Genomic DNA, 20,154 nt, shown 5'->3' with positions numbered 1-20,154 from the left:
TGGTTAAGAGCACCCGCCCGGCAAGTGGAAAGATCCGGTGTTCGAGTCCCGGTTGAGGAAATATTTTTACTCTTGTGATCCGTTCGATTCCGCCTTCCCCACCTCTATTGTGTTCGTCCTTTATACGTGTTCCTATCCCTTTTCCTTATATATGTTTCTGTATATATGAGTATTTATTCGCCGTTTGGCGGGATTTCGTGTTTGAATGTATATATATATATATATATATATATATATATATATATATATATATATATATATATATATATATATACATACAGGGCAGCAAAAGTGAAATACTAGATCCTCTAGATATTTCGGCATTTTATTTTATTAAGGTAATTAAGTACGATAAATAGAGTTAATATCGAGAATGTTGCGTTTGGAGGAGAGAAATTAGAACGCATGGAATCATTTATAGAACTCGGAAGTACCACAGAGGGGGATAGATACAGAGCTTAAGCTACGTATAGAGCGTTTTCCATGTAAAGACAAAGCTTATACACGGACACAAAGAACATAATAAACAAGGAAGCAATGCGTGAAAACAGTCATTGTAGTAACAGACAAACCAGAGAAGAATTAGTACTCAGAAAACCTTGCGCTGGAGGCGTAAACTGAAAACTGCATAGAAAAAGATCTAATAAAAAAAATGATGAGGTGCAGAGGAGGAAGATACGATCTGGAGGGGGACGGGGAAATGAAGAACCAAAAGGCGTCTTGAGACTGAGTGAACGTGTTAAAGAGAATTAAATAAGGGAAAACATAATCGAATAGCCAGGCGCAAATAAAGGAAGCAGGCCAAGTAAGGGAAGGATGAGCTCCCTGGGGTAAAATGACTTAGTAAGGAAAGGGTGGAGGGTTATAGTTGAAACCAATATCCGAGAAGCAACGCCTTCTCCTGATGATCTCGCCTTTCTCGGTCTTTTTAATAACTTCATTCCCCACCCGCTATACGAGTGATAACGTACCCCAACTTTTCAGGCATTCAATCCTGAAAAAGTGGTATCCTTTTCACCAGCGTCCAAACACACGTATCATGGAAACCTAAATTCCCGCGACCACCGTCTCCCCGGCGACCTTTCCCTTAACAACCGCCTCTCTTTCCAACAACAATCACTCACGACCACACCCGTTCACTCCCCTACTTCTACATCTACATCTAAATAATTACTCGCAAGTCACGGCAAAGGGTGTGTGGCGGGGGGTGCTAGGTCAGCACTCGTAAAAGAGAATAAGAGCGCATGCAAAACCGAACAAATTCATGCCATTCACAAACATAGAGGCGTTTACGTATATTCATACGAAAACCTTTACAACTTACAAATATCCAAATATACTAGCAACTAATGTACACATGCGCATTCACCTACAAATAAATCCCGTGTCTATGCAACGTGTAGTCTTGTCCTGACTTGTAAATGGAATGCCTTTAATATTTCTAGAGTAACTTCGGTTTCTTACTATTATGATTCCTGATTGTCCGGGGAAACAAGGAGTATTTGTGCCTATCTGTACCGTAGTCTATCTCCCTTATCTTAGTGGCATGATTTAATTAAATTGTGTGGGGCTATAATAACGCCTTTAGTGTCATTTTCAAATTCCTTTGTTCAGAACCGTGTCAAAATCTAAACCTCGCTTGTTCTCTTCGCATCTCAAGCGGCTCCCGGCCTAATTCCTCGGCCTTCTACTTACGCAATAAACCCCACTAATGACCTCATCAGACGTAAATCTCCGGGAATTATGAGAAAGGTGCCGAGGACACTTAGAAACACTTTTTAGACTCATCTCGCAAACGACCCGCATTCGCCGTGGGATGCAAAAACCTCCCAACACTGCAGACGTCACTTCCGCGGGCCGTCGGCGCCCCGCGAAAATTGTTTCTGCCCTTTAGGGAAGACAAAGCGTACCAACTGAAGAAATGAAAAAAATTGAACCAGCAGTATCTTCCAGGTAGTCGGTGGCAACAAAATTATCATACGTATCACAATACTCCGCAAGCCGCCGCAAGGGTGTGTGGCGGGGGGTATTAGGCCACTAACCATGTATGCACAATCGCAATTATGTTGCCTCCACACAAATATTAGTTCGCTCACACAAAACTAGATCGAGCGCAATTCAATCGAGATTCAAAAAAATCGAAAATTGTCATGAAATTGATGTTCGGCTGAGAAAGACTGAGATCACTTTTAGCGGAAACCAATTCATCGAAATGCACAAAAATTGGTATACGGTAGCCGTAGAACCTTAGCCTACGTCAGTGATATTATCATTAAACTTTCACGGTACTCCTAATTCCACACCCACAGTAAATTAATTTCAGACTTTTATTGCCACTGAAGTAATAACTTTCGTACAGTAACTTACATTCTGTTAATTATTCGTGATTATTTTCAATGATTGAATAGTGAGAAATATTGTGATTTACTCTCAGCAATAGTGATTTGTAAAGGTGGAAAAAATTGAGATTCGTGTAGGGATTAGATACTTCGTAAAGTGACCCAAGGAAAGTCCCGAGGAGGAGAGAAGTCCTTGTCCTCCACCCCGATCGATATACCCCGCGTGCATCTTCTTGCATCCGATACGAACACAGGACATGGGGACGAGAAAGTATTAAACAATACTATTTTATTACATACGAATTTTCAATCCAAAGGCAACTGGGGTGAAAAGAGAAATTTGAATGCTGTGATAAATTATTAACTAATATTCTTTAAGCGTGCGAGACGAGTACAAGTAAATTTTTATATGCTGTTGAGTATTTGAACATAAATGGCAAAACTATAGGGTAACTTATCAATTTATTATCTCCTGAGCGATTAATTCCACGGATACACTTATGGGTAAATGATCGTAACAAACAGAACAAAACGACATTTTAAACCTGTACATTCTGCTCGCTATTTCTTTGGCCCAATTCCACCATTTAAACTTGATTTGCGATAAAAAATATCATGGTAATATTAGGTTTATAAATCAAGTTTTGAAAATACGTAATCTGCCCACTAATTAGCGGCGTTAGCTGCCTGAGACCCCATGAACCGTCTGTGCTTGGCGGATCGTCGAGCTGCGCGTATGGTGCCAGTTATGTCAGTTTCTGTTGTCCTTGTTTTTACTGTTTGTCGAAAATGGAAATTGACGAAATCACGGAGCAACGAATCAACATCAAGTTTTTGGACAAGTGCGGTAAAAGTTATCAAGAAATTACTGAAATGTTGACAGCTGTTTACGGAGATAATACTTTGAAGAAAAGTCCGTTTTCAAGTGGATCAAGCGTTTTAATGATGGCCGGCAAGAAGCCACGGATGATCGTAGGCCGGGGCGACCTTCAACCACCTGTGTTGACGACAACATTGATCGTGTGCGGTCCCTTCTCCTAACCAATCGTCGAAAAACTGTCCGAATGATAGCTGATGAACTGAATACAGGAAAATCAACAGTGCACACTATTTTCACCGAACATGATGGATGGATCCTTAGCCATGACAATGCACCTGCACATTCAGCATTGATTTGTTCGCCAGTTTCTGGCAAAAAATGCAATCACTATCCTTGATCATCCTCCTTATTCACCAGATCTCGTCCCCTGCGACTTTTTCCTATTCCAAAAATGCATAAAATGCGATGAGGGGACCTCACTGGAAAGTTGTGGACACAATAAAACAAGAAATGACGAGAAAACTAAAAAGCCTAACTACCGAGGAGGACTTCCAAGGGTGCTTTAAACAGTGGAAAAGAAGAAGATGGAATAAGTGGTGCATAGCAATTAATGGAGAGTACTTTGAAGAAGGGGACAAAATCGATATAGACTAAATTTAGCAAGAGAAATTTTTTATGGCCTCCGTTCGCGTATTTATTGGACAGGCATCGCATATCCGCTTTCGATTTTGAACCTGCCGTTGATCATTCTGGAGTTCCACTTTAATGATTTCCCCTCCGTCACTCACACGATCTTATTCGTCCGTCTCTCGTCCTACTCGCCGCATCGGCGGTGACGTCTCGGGGGAGGGTCGGGAGGGGGCGAGGGGTCCACAGGAGGGCAAGGGTCGAGAGGGGACAGGGAACGGCCGACGGGCGGTGGCCGTGGGTTGCGTAATCCCGGTCGATTTCGAAGGCCTTCCGCGGGCGGGGCCCCGTCTGCGGCCGCCGTTCGCAATATGGAACGATGAGGGGCAGGTCCGGCGGGCCTCCTCCGCCACCCGAATGAGTCACCACGGTTTACCCCTCCAATCCTATTCGTCTGCATGCTCCTCTCCAGCTATTATGTTTCAAAGACCTCCAATCTTCGCTGGTCCACTTTTCTATCATCCATCTATCTTACACAATACTCCGCAAGCCGCCGCAAGGCGTGTGGCAGGGGGTGTAGGGTCACCAAACACTTTTGCACAATCCTAACCATGCTACCTCTACACAAATATTAGATTGATCGTGCATTCGAAAAATGTTAATCACACGAAAGAAAGTACGTACATGAATAAATATTCAACAACAGGACATGTATATCCAAATCATGGCGTAGAACTATTTAAAAGATGGGTTAATTAAATAAAACAAATAACATGCAGGATATGGAACAAATATACAATACACTACCAATGCTAATTATCTCCTACGCGATTGCTGTCACTTCTATTTTTATCTTTAATGGTACGAGGCAAAAACAACTTTTTAAATCTATCCGTTCTACAATAAATATCTCTTCCCATTATACAATTAATATCCCAGATTTTACGAACGCGATCTGATCTACTATAGCAAGTCGGGGCCAATCATATCTTCATGTCTTTAACATCCTCAGATAAGTAACCTGTCTCAAATTTACAGAGTGAATTCTACCTGTATTTAAACCCACGGTCAACTAATAGCTCCCACAATAATTCTTCTAATAAGTGTTGCGACACGTCTACCTTGTTATTTATAACTTTTCACAAACCTAGCTGCTGTGCGTTGCACTCGAACTATTTCCAAAATTAAACCCTGCCCCGTGAGGATACCAGCATACTCAAGATGGGGCGGCCTAACTAACGTGAAATACAAAGCTCCTTGATTAATGGTCCATGTCTCAGATCTGTAGAGTGCTATGCTCTATACGAACGATTCCACGAACTGTTTCCTTGTTTGCAACCTCAGATTCTTTGAGCATAGCAGTTGCCTCTAAGGCAAGTCGAAAGATTCGTGGTTCAAGTTCCGGTCAAGGGAATATTTTTACGCTTATGATCTGCTCGTTTCCGCCTTCCCCACCTCTCCTGCAGTCATGCTTTATATGTGTTCCTACCCCTTTTCCTTATGTTTATTTCCACGTGAAAGAATAGAAATGCATATTATTATTATTATAAGGAAATATACCGGTAAAGGTTGGTTTTTCGATGATACAGCTACAAAATAAAACATTTTTTGACTCCTAACAAAACAAAAAAATTCAGCATCCTACTCTATATCAGGTCCCTCTTCACCTCTGAGTACGAAAAGTGAAGAGTCAGGCGTGATGTTGTGGAATCGAGACATAAAAAAACTTCGTTGCAATTTTCCATAATTATAACTTTATTGCGACCATGGTTTCGATACACTGTATCATCATCAGGTGATCAAACCTGATGATGATACAGTGTATCGAAACCATGGTCGCAATAAAGTTTTAACTGTGGAAAATTGCAACGGAGTTTTTATTATCTCTGAGTACTTTCTTCCTCCCTTCATCCCGCCCAACATCCCTATCCTACTACTTTCCTACCTCGTTTGCCCAACATTCTCCCCTCAAAAAGTCTTAAACATCCCACTGCCGGTAAATACCCCCTTCATCCACTTTTACAGCCTCTATAGGATTTCTCCCAGCAAACCCCTCTCTTCGCCCACCATACCAAGTACTTCCTCATTTGTTTTCTTCTCTGTCCATTTCACCTTCTCCATTCTTCTCCACACTAACATTTCAAAAGCCTCCTATCTACGTCTATCCTCCTGCTTCAATGAGCACGTTTCCGCGCCGTACATAGCTACGCTCCATACCAAAGTTCTTAACATCCTTACTCAACGTCCCCGTCATCAACTCCCTCCTCCTTGTGAAAGCCTCTTTGCCTAGCGCAATTCTTCTCCTTACGTCCCTACTACTTTGACCGTGTTGGTCCAAAACACTACCGAGATACGTAAACTGTTCTACATGCTCTAGTTTTTGCCCTCCTATTTTAATGTTAAGCTTAGCCTTTTTCTTTCTAGAAAATCGCATAACCTTTGTTTTATTAATATTGATTCTCATCCCGTACCTGTCGCACTGAATTTCCAATTCACTAAGCAATGCTTGCAGCCCCTTGGCTGACTGACAAACTAAAGCTTGGTCATCAGCAAACCTAACTGATTTTACGAATTCCCCGTCCACTTTCATTTCTACCTCCAGTTCTTCCCATGCCTCTTTAATCATTTCCTCTGCATACAGGTTGAACAGCAACGGTGTTAATGGGCAACCCTGCCTTACACCTCTCCCTAACACTGCCCAACCGGACTCCCCGTTCCCCACTCGCACCTAAACAGTCTGAGACATGTACAGGTTACGGATTAGACTCCTTTCCCTCCAATCTATTCCTATTTTCTGCAGAATACTCATTAGTTTTTCCTAATTCACTCTATCAAACGCATCTATGAAATCTACGAAACAGGCAAATACCTCCTGGTTGTGTTCTATATTCCTCTCGATTAATAATCTCATTACTGCAATGGCATCACGCGTACCTCTCCCCTTCCTAAACCTAAACTGATCATCCCCTAAGTAAACATTAGCCCTACTCTCTATCCTTTTGTTGATGATCCTGAGAACAACTTTAGCTGCGTGGGATATCAAACTTATTGTCCTGTAGTTCTCACATGATGTAGGCTTTACCTTTTTCGGAATAGGGACTGAAACTGATATCACGAAGTCTTCCGGGCAGATTCCTTTCTCATAAATACTACGAGTCAGCCCATATAGCCTCTTCCTCCCACATTTCCCTAAACATTTCAATAGTTCCGCGGGAATGTTATCCACCCCCACGGCCTTATTTAGTTCCATCTCCCTTAATGCCCTTTCCATCTCATCGTCGAGTATGCCTAAGCTATCTTCCTCTACGTCATGTTCCTTTTCTATGTTTTAACTTTGTTAATCTAAGTTCTTTACTATAAAGTTCTTCTATATATTCCTTCTATCTCTCTTGGATCTTTCCTGCGTCAACTATTACCTTGCCCGCCTTATCTCTAACTGTTAGCATAGATCTCCCTTTTTTACTTCCCGATAAAGATTTAACTTTGCTGTACAGCGCGCCAATTTCACCCTTCCTCTGCAGACTTTCCATATCCTCACACTGCATCTTCCACTATATACAGACTTCTTCCACTGAATACACACAAAACTGAAGCAATTAATAATTACAATCACCGAACCCCTAGATGGAGAAAAATCCATCTGAGCCATAATCAAACCCGCGACCCATGGGTAGGTTGAAGAATACGTGATATTAGTGTTATACTGCGATCCGCCTCTCTCGTGGAAGCGTAGAGTGAAGGCAAGGTTCACACCCTGATCGGAGAAATAATGTCCAGTAAACGTTTCTCAGGTCACGGGTACGGAGACCTTATACAGGGTTCGTCCGGAAAATAAGTGTACTGAGCTCAGGAAAAAAAAATCTATTACACTTTTACATATCTTAAGCTACATCTACATCTACATCTACATAATACCCCGCAAGCCGCCGCAAGGGCGTGTGGCGGGGGGTGTTAGGTCACCAACCGTAAAAATCTACCGTAAAGCTAATATTCCTCAAAATAGGACCCTTGTGAGTCGATACACTTATTCCAGCGGCGTTCCCATTCCTGGAACGCTCCCGCGAAGGCATCATCGGGAACCTCTCGAAGACACGTCGTCACGGCCTCTTTGACGGCGTCCAAAGTCCCGTATCGCGTTCCTTTCAAACTCCTCTTTATCTTCGGGAACAGAAAGAAGTCCGGTGGTGCCAAGTCCGCGCTGTAGGGCGGGTGCGGCAGCGTTGCCACGCCGTGCTTGGCCAAGAAGTCCGACACGACAAGCGCGGTGTGAGAGGGCGCATTGTCGTGATGCAGCCGCCAGATGTTTTTGATCGCTGGCCGGACGCGGGCGACTCGTTTTCGAAGCCTGTCGAGCACTTGGACGTAAAATGCAGCATTTACAGTTTGTCGTTCAGGTACAAATTCGTAGTGGACGACTCCCCTTTTGTCAAAAAAGACAAAAAAATCAGTACACTTATTTTCCGGACGAACCCTGTAGGTATAGAGATATCCCACCCTTTCCAGAAGAATTTCGCAAGTCGGCACAATGCACCTTAAAAGCTCCGATACCGCTATCTAGGAGATACGACCACAAACCACATCTTGCAGCTTAGTAAAAGATCACTCACTCCACGACAAGCTTCCTCTTTGGATTCTGGGAAGGGGTGGGGGAAGACCTCTGCCACCCCTCCCCCTCCCATCCGTTCGCACCGGCACGCACGCACCAACACTCCCAAGAGGCGCGCCAGATGTTCCCAACTTCACCGCCGCCGCACATTCAAACTCCAGCGCCCCGGAACACGTAGTACCAACCATACCCCGCCCGGCCTCTCCACGAAGCACGGAATGCTCGACCACTGGAACTGGAACTCCCCGGTATGCCTTCGTGACCCGTCCAAGCAGACTACAATGCCTGGGTCCCCGAAACGGGCGTAGGGAAATTATTGCCACCCCGGGACGACCCCTAAACGACGAACAAACAACATAGGGCCGGCCACAAAGGGCCCGCGAAACCTCGAAGACCACACTGGCAGTAGGTCGTCGTGATTTATGACTGACTTTTCAGAGGAAATGAGGATACTACGACAGTAGTATGAAAAGTTATCCGAATCTACACCAGATTTCAGCGCCAGCATAATGATTTTGCCGCGTAGTAATAATAATAATTATTAATAATTTAGCCCGTTCGATTAGAATCGGGTAATTTACACCTGTAGTGTTTCGATTTTTTGGGGTATCTTATTTTAAATCCCATAATAAATTTTCGTTAATTTTTTATAAAATAAAGAATATGAGTTACATACCCTTCCTTTCCATTGGTGTCCCAGTTCCTGCTTTATCTTTAGTTGATAAATCCATCCAATATTTTCCTAATTGGTCTCTGGTGGGATATTTCCCAATTTGTTGGGCGTTAAGCAAATATCCAAAGATAGCTTCGCGTCTTTCCTCGCTATTAATAGGGCAATAAAGGACTCTTTCTGTGTATTGCCGTGTCTTCCTCCTCCATCATGCATTCACATGTCCCCTCCTTTTTTCCATATTTTCTTGAGGCATGATCTAAACTCCCCGTGTCCTGTTAAAATTTGCGTAATTCCTCTGAAAGTTTTAAAATTGATCTTCATTCTTTCCTTCACGCCAGGTAGGGATTGTCTGGTTGTTTTCCCCTTTTCCAATGTTTCCCATTCCCGTTCCCGTTTCTCCAGGAAATGCGCTCTTATAACCTTCCTGTTCCTGCTCCATTTCTAAGTTAGAGACAAAGTTACATCTCCTAGAGGAGCCTCTTCCATCTGCCTCATCCGTGACTTGGTTCTTCTTTCCTCTATTGGGTAGGTTATCGGCTGTATCCCAGTTATTATTTGTACCCGCATAGTAATAGGAAATCCTGAATGAGTAAGCACATAACGCATCAGTACTCTGGGAAGAGATCTGTGGTGCGGTCGACTCTCTGTCGCTGCTCCCGTGCAGTGATTTGTGAAATAGAAAAATAATTGAGATTCGAGCAGTGATAAAATACTTCGTAAAGAAAGGTATGACAGCAAAGAAAATTCATGCCAGCTTTCAGAACACTTAGGGGGACTCTTTCATATTCAACTGTTGCCAAGTGGACAAACGGGTTTAAGTTTGGTCGGGACATCTTGGATGATTGTCCGCGTAGTGGTCGGCCAAAATGTGCCACCACCCCAGAAATGATTGCAAAAGTGCGTACAATGGTCATGGAAGATCGTCGATTGTAAGTGCGAGAAATCACTGAAGCTAAAGGGATGTCATCTGAATGAGCAAATCAAATTTTAACAGTGGAATTGGATATGAAAAGGTTATTTGCAAGATGGGTGCAGCGACTTTTGAGCATAGGATCACAAACGCATCACAATGGAAATTTCCGAACACTGTTTGACCCGCTTTAAGAGCCAATAAACCAGCTATTAGTCAGTCAAGAGTCGTTCCGTCCCTGTGTCGGATTACGTACTCGGACTGTTTGAGTTGAGTGGGCATCGGCCGAAAGGAACTCGCGCATTTAAGTGGCTCTCCAAAAGCGGATCGAAATCCTACTTTCAGATCAACCGTTCACTGAAATCGTACCTTTCACTTTTATATATCCCTTTCAATTATTTCGTATTGCTCTCCCATTTGGTCGATTCAAGCTCCATTTAATCTCCCAGTTCTTGAAAGTTTAACTAATTTTTTAAGGAAAATACTGAAACAGAGTCCCCCATTAGTGCAATAAAAGTATATCTACTTATAGGATGCCATCTTCCCTCCGCCGTATGGACTCCGCCTTCCTAAACTGCTCATCACGCGTGTCAATCTCAATCCCTCCAAAGCCTAACGCAAAGATGATGTGAAAGAAAGTCGTAAGGAAAGGTTTTTGGCTTATTTTTAGTATTTTGAGTGCTTTAATATCGAAGATAAACCTAATATAGCTTCTTGAATAATATCACGTAATGTAACATATATGTTTTAAGTAGTGTTAATTAAAGGGTTTAAATGACATTTTAATACAAGGCATTCTTGATTTTCATATCCAGGCTTGCACGTTGTTGGATGTATTTCATGCTGCATCCTGGGGTGCAATTATTTGTTGGATGATAGGTGTGTGTGCTTGCATGCGAGAGGGATGAAGGGATTTTATCAAGAGTGTATGCGCCACTGTGGGTATAGTTTTGCATATATTCGTTGATTTTGCATGTGATATGGTTCCTTTTGACGGGTGGTGACCTCCGCCACACGCCCTTGCAGCGGCTCGCGGGGTGTGATGTAGATGTAGTATTAAAATACGCAGGCGGACACCCATATTTATCCATGCACGGGCGACCGCTTTCCTCAGTATTGGGAAACATTTAATCTTGCGGACGGCGAATTTACCGCCCTAAATGCCGGAGTATCCAAAATAACAAAGGCGAGAAGATATAAAATAACATACAAATCTTTCAAAAGGTGCAAACGGAGGGTAGAAGAGAGAAAGTAGGTGGGAGTAGCAGTCCACATTCTCATGGGCGAGGGAGTGAGGAGGGATGGGAGAAAGGGGGGTGGGGAGATGTTTTGGAGGATGAGAATCAATCGCCACTTAACAATACACCGGAAGGGAATCAACACACGCGCGCTGTTGGGCCAATCGAGTTTCACTAATTGCTGGCGCTCTCACACGAGAGCTTCCTTCCTATGCCCGGCGGGGTCACCCGAAGTTCCGAAGAGCATTTAGTATCCGCCATTCAAGCCTGTTCAAGATTCGGCGATGAAAAGTGATTTCCCGAACGAAAATCCTTTGATCCCAACAAACCAATGCCGATCATTCATCGATCGTGGCTCATTTCATTGGGAGAGGGCGCAAGTGTCGAAGAGCTTTTAATTCAATAGATATCGAGAAAAACTGCATTCATCGTTATGCGTATCGCCATACATTTAACTCGCGTTGACATAGCACCAGAACACGCCTCCATACTTCCGCTTCTCAAAATACACTGGATGAATGTAACGACCTCAAACCTGGGCATGCGTGTTGAGGGGAATGTTACTTCCACATTACACCAGGAGTGCTTCTGAAGGTCATTTTGTTTGTGGTCTACAAGCAGGTGTGCATTTCAGCCTACACTCGTACGCTTGTCTTCTGAAAACATATTACTTTTCATTGTTGCATACATAATTTATATTCTATCGTTTAAGGTAGGTTTGGAAAGGACACAAACTGAATCTTGCTAAATTTCTTACTCTCACCTTACTAGACGTAACCTGACACCCAAACTACAATAAACCCTTCTTCATATGTCATGAGAAACGGAAGTTTTCAACAGTGAAAACATATGGGATCGAGGCGACAGAGACAACACTTTCGTCATACACGGTTGGATTGTCTACGATAATAAGCAAAAGTACTGGACAGGGAAAAATGAATATTTCCATCATAAACTTCGGGCAATATCCACAACCAGCTTTGAAAAGTAATATAATTATTTACCCCGACGAGACTCATTGAATCCGGTGACATTATATCGATGCAATGCATATGAACGTTCTACAACAGACTTTGGTAATTACTTCCTCGGTTAATTACAAAACTTTAGTTTCATCAACTGCTTATTTACTAAGACAAAATCGGGTTAATGAAACTGAAACATTTATTGCCAATTCTAATATTCACATCCATTATAAAGAAAAAATGGAGAAAATATTAAAAAGGCCTGATGTTGCGAAAATCGCACCTTACGCCACGGATCACGAAAATAGGGTCCAGGGTGGATCTTAAACCTTAATGAATACCTGAAACCGTTTGAAAAACTTTCATTGCCACTGCGAGGTGAAAAATACAAGTGTTTATATAAAGATGCTTTTTATTGCCGAGGGATAACCCACTAATTGAGAAAGAAAGTAAATCAATTGCTAAAATTATGAAGGGGATGGATGTCCTTGTCATAACTGTACAGCACCTGCTTATTTGCCTTCTTTATTTCTCCGGGTTTAGGGCCAAAATCCTGATTTTTCTCCAGGAAAAATTCTCAAAACCTTTGTGCAAAACGCTAAGTATGTACAAGGATTTTCGTTAAACAACTAAAGAGTAATCTATTTTCATATGAATATTTAGAAAACCTTTGGGACTAGCTCAGGGTGCTCACGTCTCTCGGGAATGTGTACAGCGTACGGCTCGGATTATGGATTCACAAAACGATCGGACACCTTGCACCTGTTGCCCACTCGACGGTGTAACATATTGACCAGAAGAAGTTTATTAAAATCAAGATTGAAATGCAGACATATCGATCAATCGACGCAGGCGAACATCCTCGGCATAAAAAACTAAAATGACGATTTCTCTCGAGATCTGCTCTATCACAATATTCAGAAGTATGATGCATAAAACTTCCTCACTTCAAAACCAAGGAAGTGATGACGATCTCACATCTATGCAACGAATTTAATATTGAAAACAATTTTGAACAAATTAAATGACTCCAATACCGCAAACAGTTTACCGCTCAAAACAAAGAGCAAATGAAGTTAGTTGGCTAAAGCCACGAGTCAAAGGATACTAGCAAATATCTTCACTGATTATGTAGAATATGGATTATTTGACCCGTCATTTAAACTCAGGAGAGATCATGGTAGTAAAATTAGAGAGATCAAGTGTAAAGCAGGCTAAAGATGTAATTTCTCTATCGAACGATTTGGAATTGGAATAACTGCAGGTGACAGCTCAAGGGGAAGACGAACTACTTTTCCTTATTCATCCTAATCAGCCTATAATGCTGCCATTACCTCGTCTAGCCTTGGTTATCGTCCTTTTGGTTACTAACCGTTCATTTCGTATGAGTAGAGTAATAAGTATAACCAACTTACATGCACTACGGCACTATCATTATCTACATTATTCGAATCATTATTCGTATATATTTTTCGTAACTTTAAAAAAACTTTTTCTGGTGCTATAATAACTGGAGGAACAATGGCGATCGGTTATAGTGACGATGACTCGGAGCATGAACACTTTCCCCTATGAACGACACCTCGGGAAGATTACTACTTTGCACACCACACCTGTTGACACTCCGGGCACATGGCGAGGCATGATACACACGGCGTCTTGCCAATGCTTACAGTAGCTTCATTTAATGAAGTACTCTGCGGAGCAAGCCTGGACCAAGTACTTCGGGAATATAATTTCCATGTGTGTGGAAGAGAGAAGCTGAATTTAGATATCACAATTCGAGGAGTGAAACTAGAGCAAGTGGAATCCCTCATCTACTTGAGCAGCAGTATAACTTCGGATGGAAGAATCTCGACCGGCATCGAGCAAAGAAGGCGTTCATTGAGAAGAGGCAACTACTACTATGTTCAAAGTACATAAGATGGATGGCAAACAAGGAAGCAGTTTGTCAATGGCACTCAACGAATAGGAGACATGGAATATTGGAAAAGTGGACCAGTGAAGAATAGTAGCATTTGAAATATGGTGCTGAAGGAGAACGCTGAAGATTAAATGGAGAGACAGGGTGAGGAACGATGAAGTATACACGTAGAAGAGCAGAATAGGAAAGGACCATATGGAGAGCTCTACGGCAAAGAAGAAATAGATGGATTGGACATACCTTGGGGCACAATGGATTAGTTAGAAATATAATAGGAGGAAATATTGAAGGAAAGATCCCGCGAGGAAGGCCAAAAGACAAGTAAATAGGGAAAATTAAGATGGACGTTAAAACAGGGAACCTATCAGAGAGTGAGGGAATTAACACTAAATAGAGTAGAATGGAGGGCTGCACAGTTAGGATCGAAAAGCTGATAACGATGATAAACTACTAACTACTCGGGTTCAAAACTTAAGTAAACAAATAAAGAACACGCATGAATAGGTTTGACAAACGGACGGACACGTCGTCAGATTGAAGAGTCTCTTTGAGTGTCGCATTATAGATAAAAGGACGCTCGACACACACCACACAAAGAAACACCGTAAACAACACTCACAGCGTCGATGTTCTGTTTACACTAAACCGCCACCCCCCCCCCCCCCCCGCCCACGTCGATTACAGTCGTTTAAATGAGCATTTAATGGGGCTAGCCATAACGCCTCGATGAATTGGGCAGGACTACAATATTCTTAAAACTTCCCGAGTAATCTAAAAATATAACTAACAATAAGACCTCCTTATTTTCGGCAGAGTAATGCATGCAAGTTCAAAGTGTGAGTGTACACATGCGCATTAAAACCTTGAAAAACGTGAAAATAGAAACTTCATTCGAATGAATATCCCTGCATTACCTACATATACATATTGTCTCCCATAATGCACCTCGGATCACCTCCTCCGCAGCAAAGCGAGCTCGTATATTCGTGATTCGTGGCGATGGGGGGAGTCACTGGTGACTCGCTCTGACTCACCAAACGGTGGCTAGGAACTACTTTTGAGTCAATACCTTATCCAGAAATCGATTATGCTGTAGGCGTTCGGGACCCATCCCAGAAAACATTGATTCGAGAGACGGACGAAATAAAGAGGATGGCGACCCGATTTTCGAATAGAAGCCATGGAAGGACATCGAGTTAGTGCCTTAAATTTATTCAAATAATTTAGTAGAAATTTGATCTTATCACAAAATTTTAGGTCATGAGGTGTTGGATACCCACCACTGATTAGAATCCTCGGAACACTACACTGGCATGGAAACATTGGAAGAGTTTTATTCTGGAAAAGTTAGATTCAAGGGTTCCTTATTGCGGGAGGAGGGCTTATGAAATGGTGCGGGGCCCCTCAAATACCACGGGGGGGGGGGGGGAAGAGGGCAAGGGAGGATTTGGGGAGATAAGGAGGGAGTGGGAGAGGGCAAGGGAGGCTTTGGGGGGATAAGGAGGGAGTGGGAAGGGGCAAGGGAGGCTTTGGGGGGATAAGGAGGGGGTGGGAGGGGATGAAGGGCGCCAAACGAAACACCCTCACCACACGAAGTAGTAAAAAAGGGAGGACCTTAGGGGGAGCATTACTTACAACGCAAGAGAAGCAGGGAAGATCATATCCACATACGCGCTACATACGAGAACACTAGAACACGTCTCCATACTTCCTCTTCTCAAAATACACTGAATGAATGTAACGACGTCAAACCTGCGCACGCGTGTTGAGGGGGAATGTTACTTCCACATGCCATCTGGAGTGCTTTTGAAGATCATTTTGTTTGTGGTCTACAAGCATGGGTGCATTAGTTTTCAACCTACCCTCATGTGTTCCAAAAATGTTTCTACCGATTACCATAGAATGCTTTCACCTCATCTTTGTAGATTAATTTTGCACGCGAACGATTCGCTCCCTATGCTGAGTCTCCTTAATAATATGCCCAGAATAGAAGGCGAAACATTGACAGAAGATACTGAATCAAAATTGAGAATCAGAAAATATTCTATGGTATAAAAATTATGTGTAAATCAAAAGCATATATCTACAAAAATCCATTGATTTTGTTCATAGCTCGAAATGTCATATTCGTAATCGTCTTTCCAGACATGATAATTAAGGCGTGTTTAGTAGAAAACATTTGAATGAACATTCTTAGTATAAAAAACGTAATAAGTTTACGAGTTTTAATGGAATTGAGTACATAATTGAAGCGATCAGTTCGGCTGTCTTCGAATATTTAATACAATCCGCAGCTGTTTTTTATACATTTAGTAAGTCACCCTTAAGGAATATTTTTTTCCTAAGTACTCCATTTCGTGGGAAAAAAGAAAATATGTAATTACTCTATTGAATTCGGTATTCATAAAAACCCTAATTTAATAAAATACAAATTTAGGGAAAAATTTTTCTTTTCGTCTTTTCAACCATTATCATTAAAATTTATGGACATATTACAACCGATAATTTGGAAAAAAATCACCATAACTTTCCGAGCACCAAAAATTGAATAAAATAAAAATGCAGGAAAACTAATAATTCCTCATGTACCAATTGGTTAAAAGACCTAAAATTCACTCCATTCGATGTATTCGTAGATTTAATATTTCATTATTCACAGCCGATGTAAGCCAACTATTTACGAAATATTTTGCGGGTCCAGAGGAAGGAAGATTCCGATGTCATGCACGTTAACATCCCGGGTGCTGAAATGCCCCACTGATGCGGGGAGCAAGCGATGAGGGGTACTCATTATAGACACAAAGGAAAAAGCACATGTCCCTCATGCACACCCATTAAAGGAAGAGCAACAAAGCAAATGCTCATTACATCTCATTTTGTGGCGATGGACAATGGGAAAGACGAAATGGCGAAAACAAAAAAGTGGTCGTGAGAAGTGGTACAACAATGCACAAGAGTTAAATACGGCACGGAGGAGATACATATCTTCACGTATTATGAGATATGAATCAACACAAAATGGGATAATAAGTACGAGAACCACAGACGAAGGTACGAAGTACTTGAATCAGGACGAGGGAATTAAAATGAATTTGAAGATAAGTAAAATATGGAAAAAATAAAATTGTTTCTCCAACGGAACAACTGCAGCGCTTCGCTTTCGAAATGAGAACATACAATTTTCTTTAACGTCCGTATTCCAGAGCTCTTACTCCCATTTACTGGATTTGTCCGAGTTAATTTTTTTTACTAAGTGTATAAGTACATACGAAAGCTATGATAGTAAAAAAATTTTCATTTTGTAAAGCGCCAGGACATCATTCCTTATTAAATACTCTTTTCGAAAATATACAAATGATTTTGAAGAAGAAATTTTTTTCTCTTTAATATTTTAAAGAGAACAGCACTCCCAAAATGTTTCCGTTGCCATAGCGACATTGAAGTTTATCGTGGTAAGTGACAATGATCACGCAGATTTTTAAGAAAAATTTAAAAATTATCGTCTAGGAAAAATATTGTATTTTAATTGTCGTTTATCTCGTTGTAGACTGGGAAGCGTTATTCGGTAGCAAGAAAAGCAAGCGATAGAAAGATATTTTCCTAGCACCACGAGTGAGAAGATTAACATTAAATTTAATTTGTTATAACTGGTTGCTGGTTACTTACGAAGTTGATTTTATTATATATTTTTTTCCTTGCTATCTATAAAAATAAAATAAAAATATCAATATTATGTAGATTTTTTTTTCTAAGACCACGAGAGAGAAGATTACCATTAAATTTAATTTGTTATAACTGGTTGCTGGTTACTTAAGAAGTTGATTTTAATTTAAATTTACGGCGTGTTTATTCCATAAGTAATGAGATGTCATAGTTATCTCCAGATTGCGAGCGGAGTAGTTTGAGCAGGGTTACAAGGGTCTGCAGTTAACCATGACATATTAACGAGATGAATACTATAAATCATCCCGTGGCCACCGACTCTGATGCTTTGGTTTCGCAGGAGATAAGAACGCAGTCATTTCCTCGAGTCCAACCAGCGAAGACATTCACACCCTCGTTAATTTCGCGGATAGCATCATCAATTTCGCCTTGAGGTGACACGAACCAAAAGGTTTGAAAAATCGCCCGCACATAAATTGGGCCTCGCAAAAACAGAGGGGGCAACTGTCGCGAGTTTCCCCGACTCCTTATAGACGGTCGACCTGTTAATGGTCTGAAACTCATTGGGAAGCGATATGGACACCCACGAACTGCTTCTTTCACTCTATACAACGGAGGGACTTCGCAATCGAAGGGCATCCATATTCGAGTGCAACGATGTCCTAACTTTTTCAAGGATAACCGACCCGCAGTCATCAAAAGTAATAGTTAAGCGATAGTTAAGATCTCGGCCCTAATATACGAGGTTTCTCAAAAAGTACAGTTACTTTTCAAATTTCGCCGGAAATATACATTTGATTTTCGATTTGTTTTGTTTTTTTTGGTACAAATGTCCCAAACATTTATTTACAATTTCAACAATTTAGAATTTTTATTTTTTTATTGACAGAAACAAATGCTAGACGTGTTTTGGTTTGCTCGGCGATTTTCTGCTACAACAAAAAATGGATCAAAGATTTTGCTTTGGATTTTGTGTAAAAAATGGAATGAAGTGCTCCAAAACACTTGAAATGTTGACAGTGGCATACGGTGAGTCTGCTCTGAGTAAAGAAAATGTTTCTATGTGGTACAAGCTCTTCCAAGATGGCCGAGAAAATGCCAATGACGAACCTCACTCTGGACGCCCCAGCACGTCAACAACAGATGAAAACGTTGAAGCAATGAAGAAAATTGTTTTGAAAAATCGTCGAATCACTATCAGAAAAGTTGCTGAGGATGTTGGCATATCGGTTGGCTCGTGCATTGCAAAATATTTGGATGTTTTGAGCCCTGCGTTCCGCAACTGATTGATTTTGACCAGAAGAACCGTCGCATGAGCATCGCTCAGGAGCTGTTGAATGACGTCAATGACGATCCTGATTTGCTCAAAAGGATCATAACTGGTGACGAATCATGGGTATATCGTTATGACATTGAAACCAAAGCCCAATTGTTCCAATGGAAGAACCCAGGAGAACCAAGACCGAAAAAAGCACGCCAAGTTCGATCAAATGTCAAGGTTTTGTTGAGTTCCCTTCGATTACCATGGCGTAATGCATATAAAATTCATACCGCAAGGTCGTACGGTCAATAAGGAGTATTACCTTGAAGTTACGTGCCATTTGCGAGAAGCAATCCGAAAAAAACGTCCGGAATTGTGGAAAAACAAATTCTTTTGATTTTCGATAATCCACCTGCACATTCATCGTTGCTTGTGAGAGGTATTTTGGCCAAAAATACACCAAAATCATGCCTCAGCCACCATATTCACCGGATTTGGCACCCTGCGACTCTTTACTGTTCCCAAAACAGTGAAAACTATGAAAGGACGGAGATTTGCAATGATTGAGGAGATAAAGACTGCATCGCTGGAAGAGCTCAAGGCTATACCAAAAAGTGCTTATCAGAATGGCTTCGAGGATTGGAAAAAGCGTTATCACAAGTGTATTATATCTGGGGTATATTAGTGTATTATTACTTTGAAGGGGACAACTTGAACATTGAAGAATAAATAAAAATTCTTCCATTACAATTGAAAGTCACCTTACTTTCTGAACATACCTCGTATATGTACAGGTTCAGTTATATTCACTGCCTAGTTAAAAATATTTTCAATTACAAGGTACTTAAATGCCCAACCCAAAATAAAGCATGGATTAAACATACCTTTCTCTATAAAAGTTTAATGACCCATTTTCGATGGTACCCGCAAACAGTTACGGAAATTCTGAGTAAATCTTCGTCGGTGACGACGGGCCCCGCTTGTTCTTGCCCTGTTTGCCGGAGAGGTATCACAGCTGACGATTAAAATACTTCTTCGCCCATCTTTTCATTTTATTTAATACGGAAATAGGATAGTAGTGAACATAAAATATAAATACATAATTACATCGTGTAACATAACATACTC

General features: G+C 41.5%; 1 long non-coding RNA gene across 1 annotated transcript in view; it reads right to left on the bottom strand.

Annotated features, from left to right (window-relative positions):
* Nucleotides 1–20,154, bottom strand: part of LOC139692252 (uncharacterized) — a 515,972-nt gene that overhangs the window by 255,547 nt on the left and 240,271 nt on the right. The gene's annotated exons all lie outside the window — the stretch shown is intronic.

Source organism: Hetaerina americana, unplaced genomic scaffold, assembly GCF_022747635.1.
Source record: "Hetaerina americana unplaced genomic scaffold, ioHetAmer1.1.p SCAF_4, whole genome shotgun sequence".
NCBI classification, from domain to species: Eukaryota; Metazoa; Arthropoda; class Insecta; order Odonata; family Calopterygidae; genus Hetaerina; species Hetaerina americana.
The sequence above is the reverse complement of the archived record's forward strand: the minus strand, read 5'-3'. Positions and strand labels throughout refer to the sequence as shown.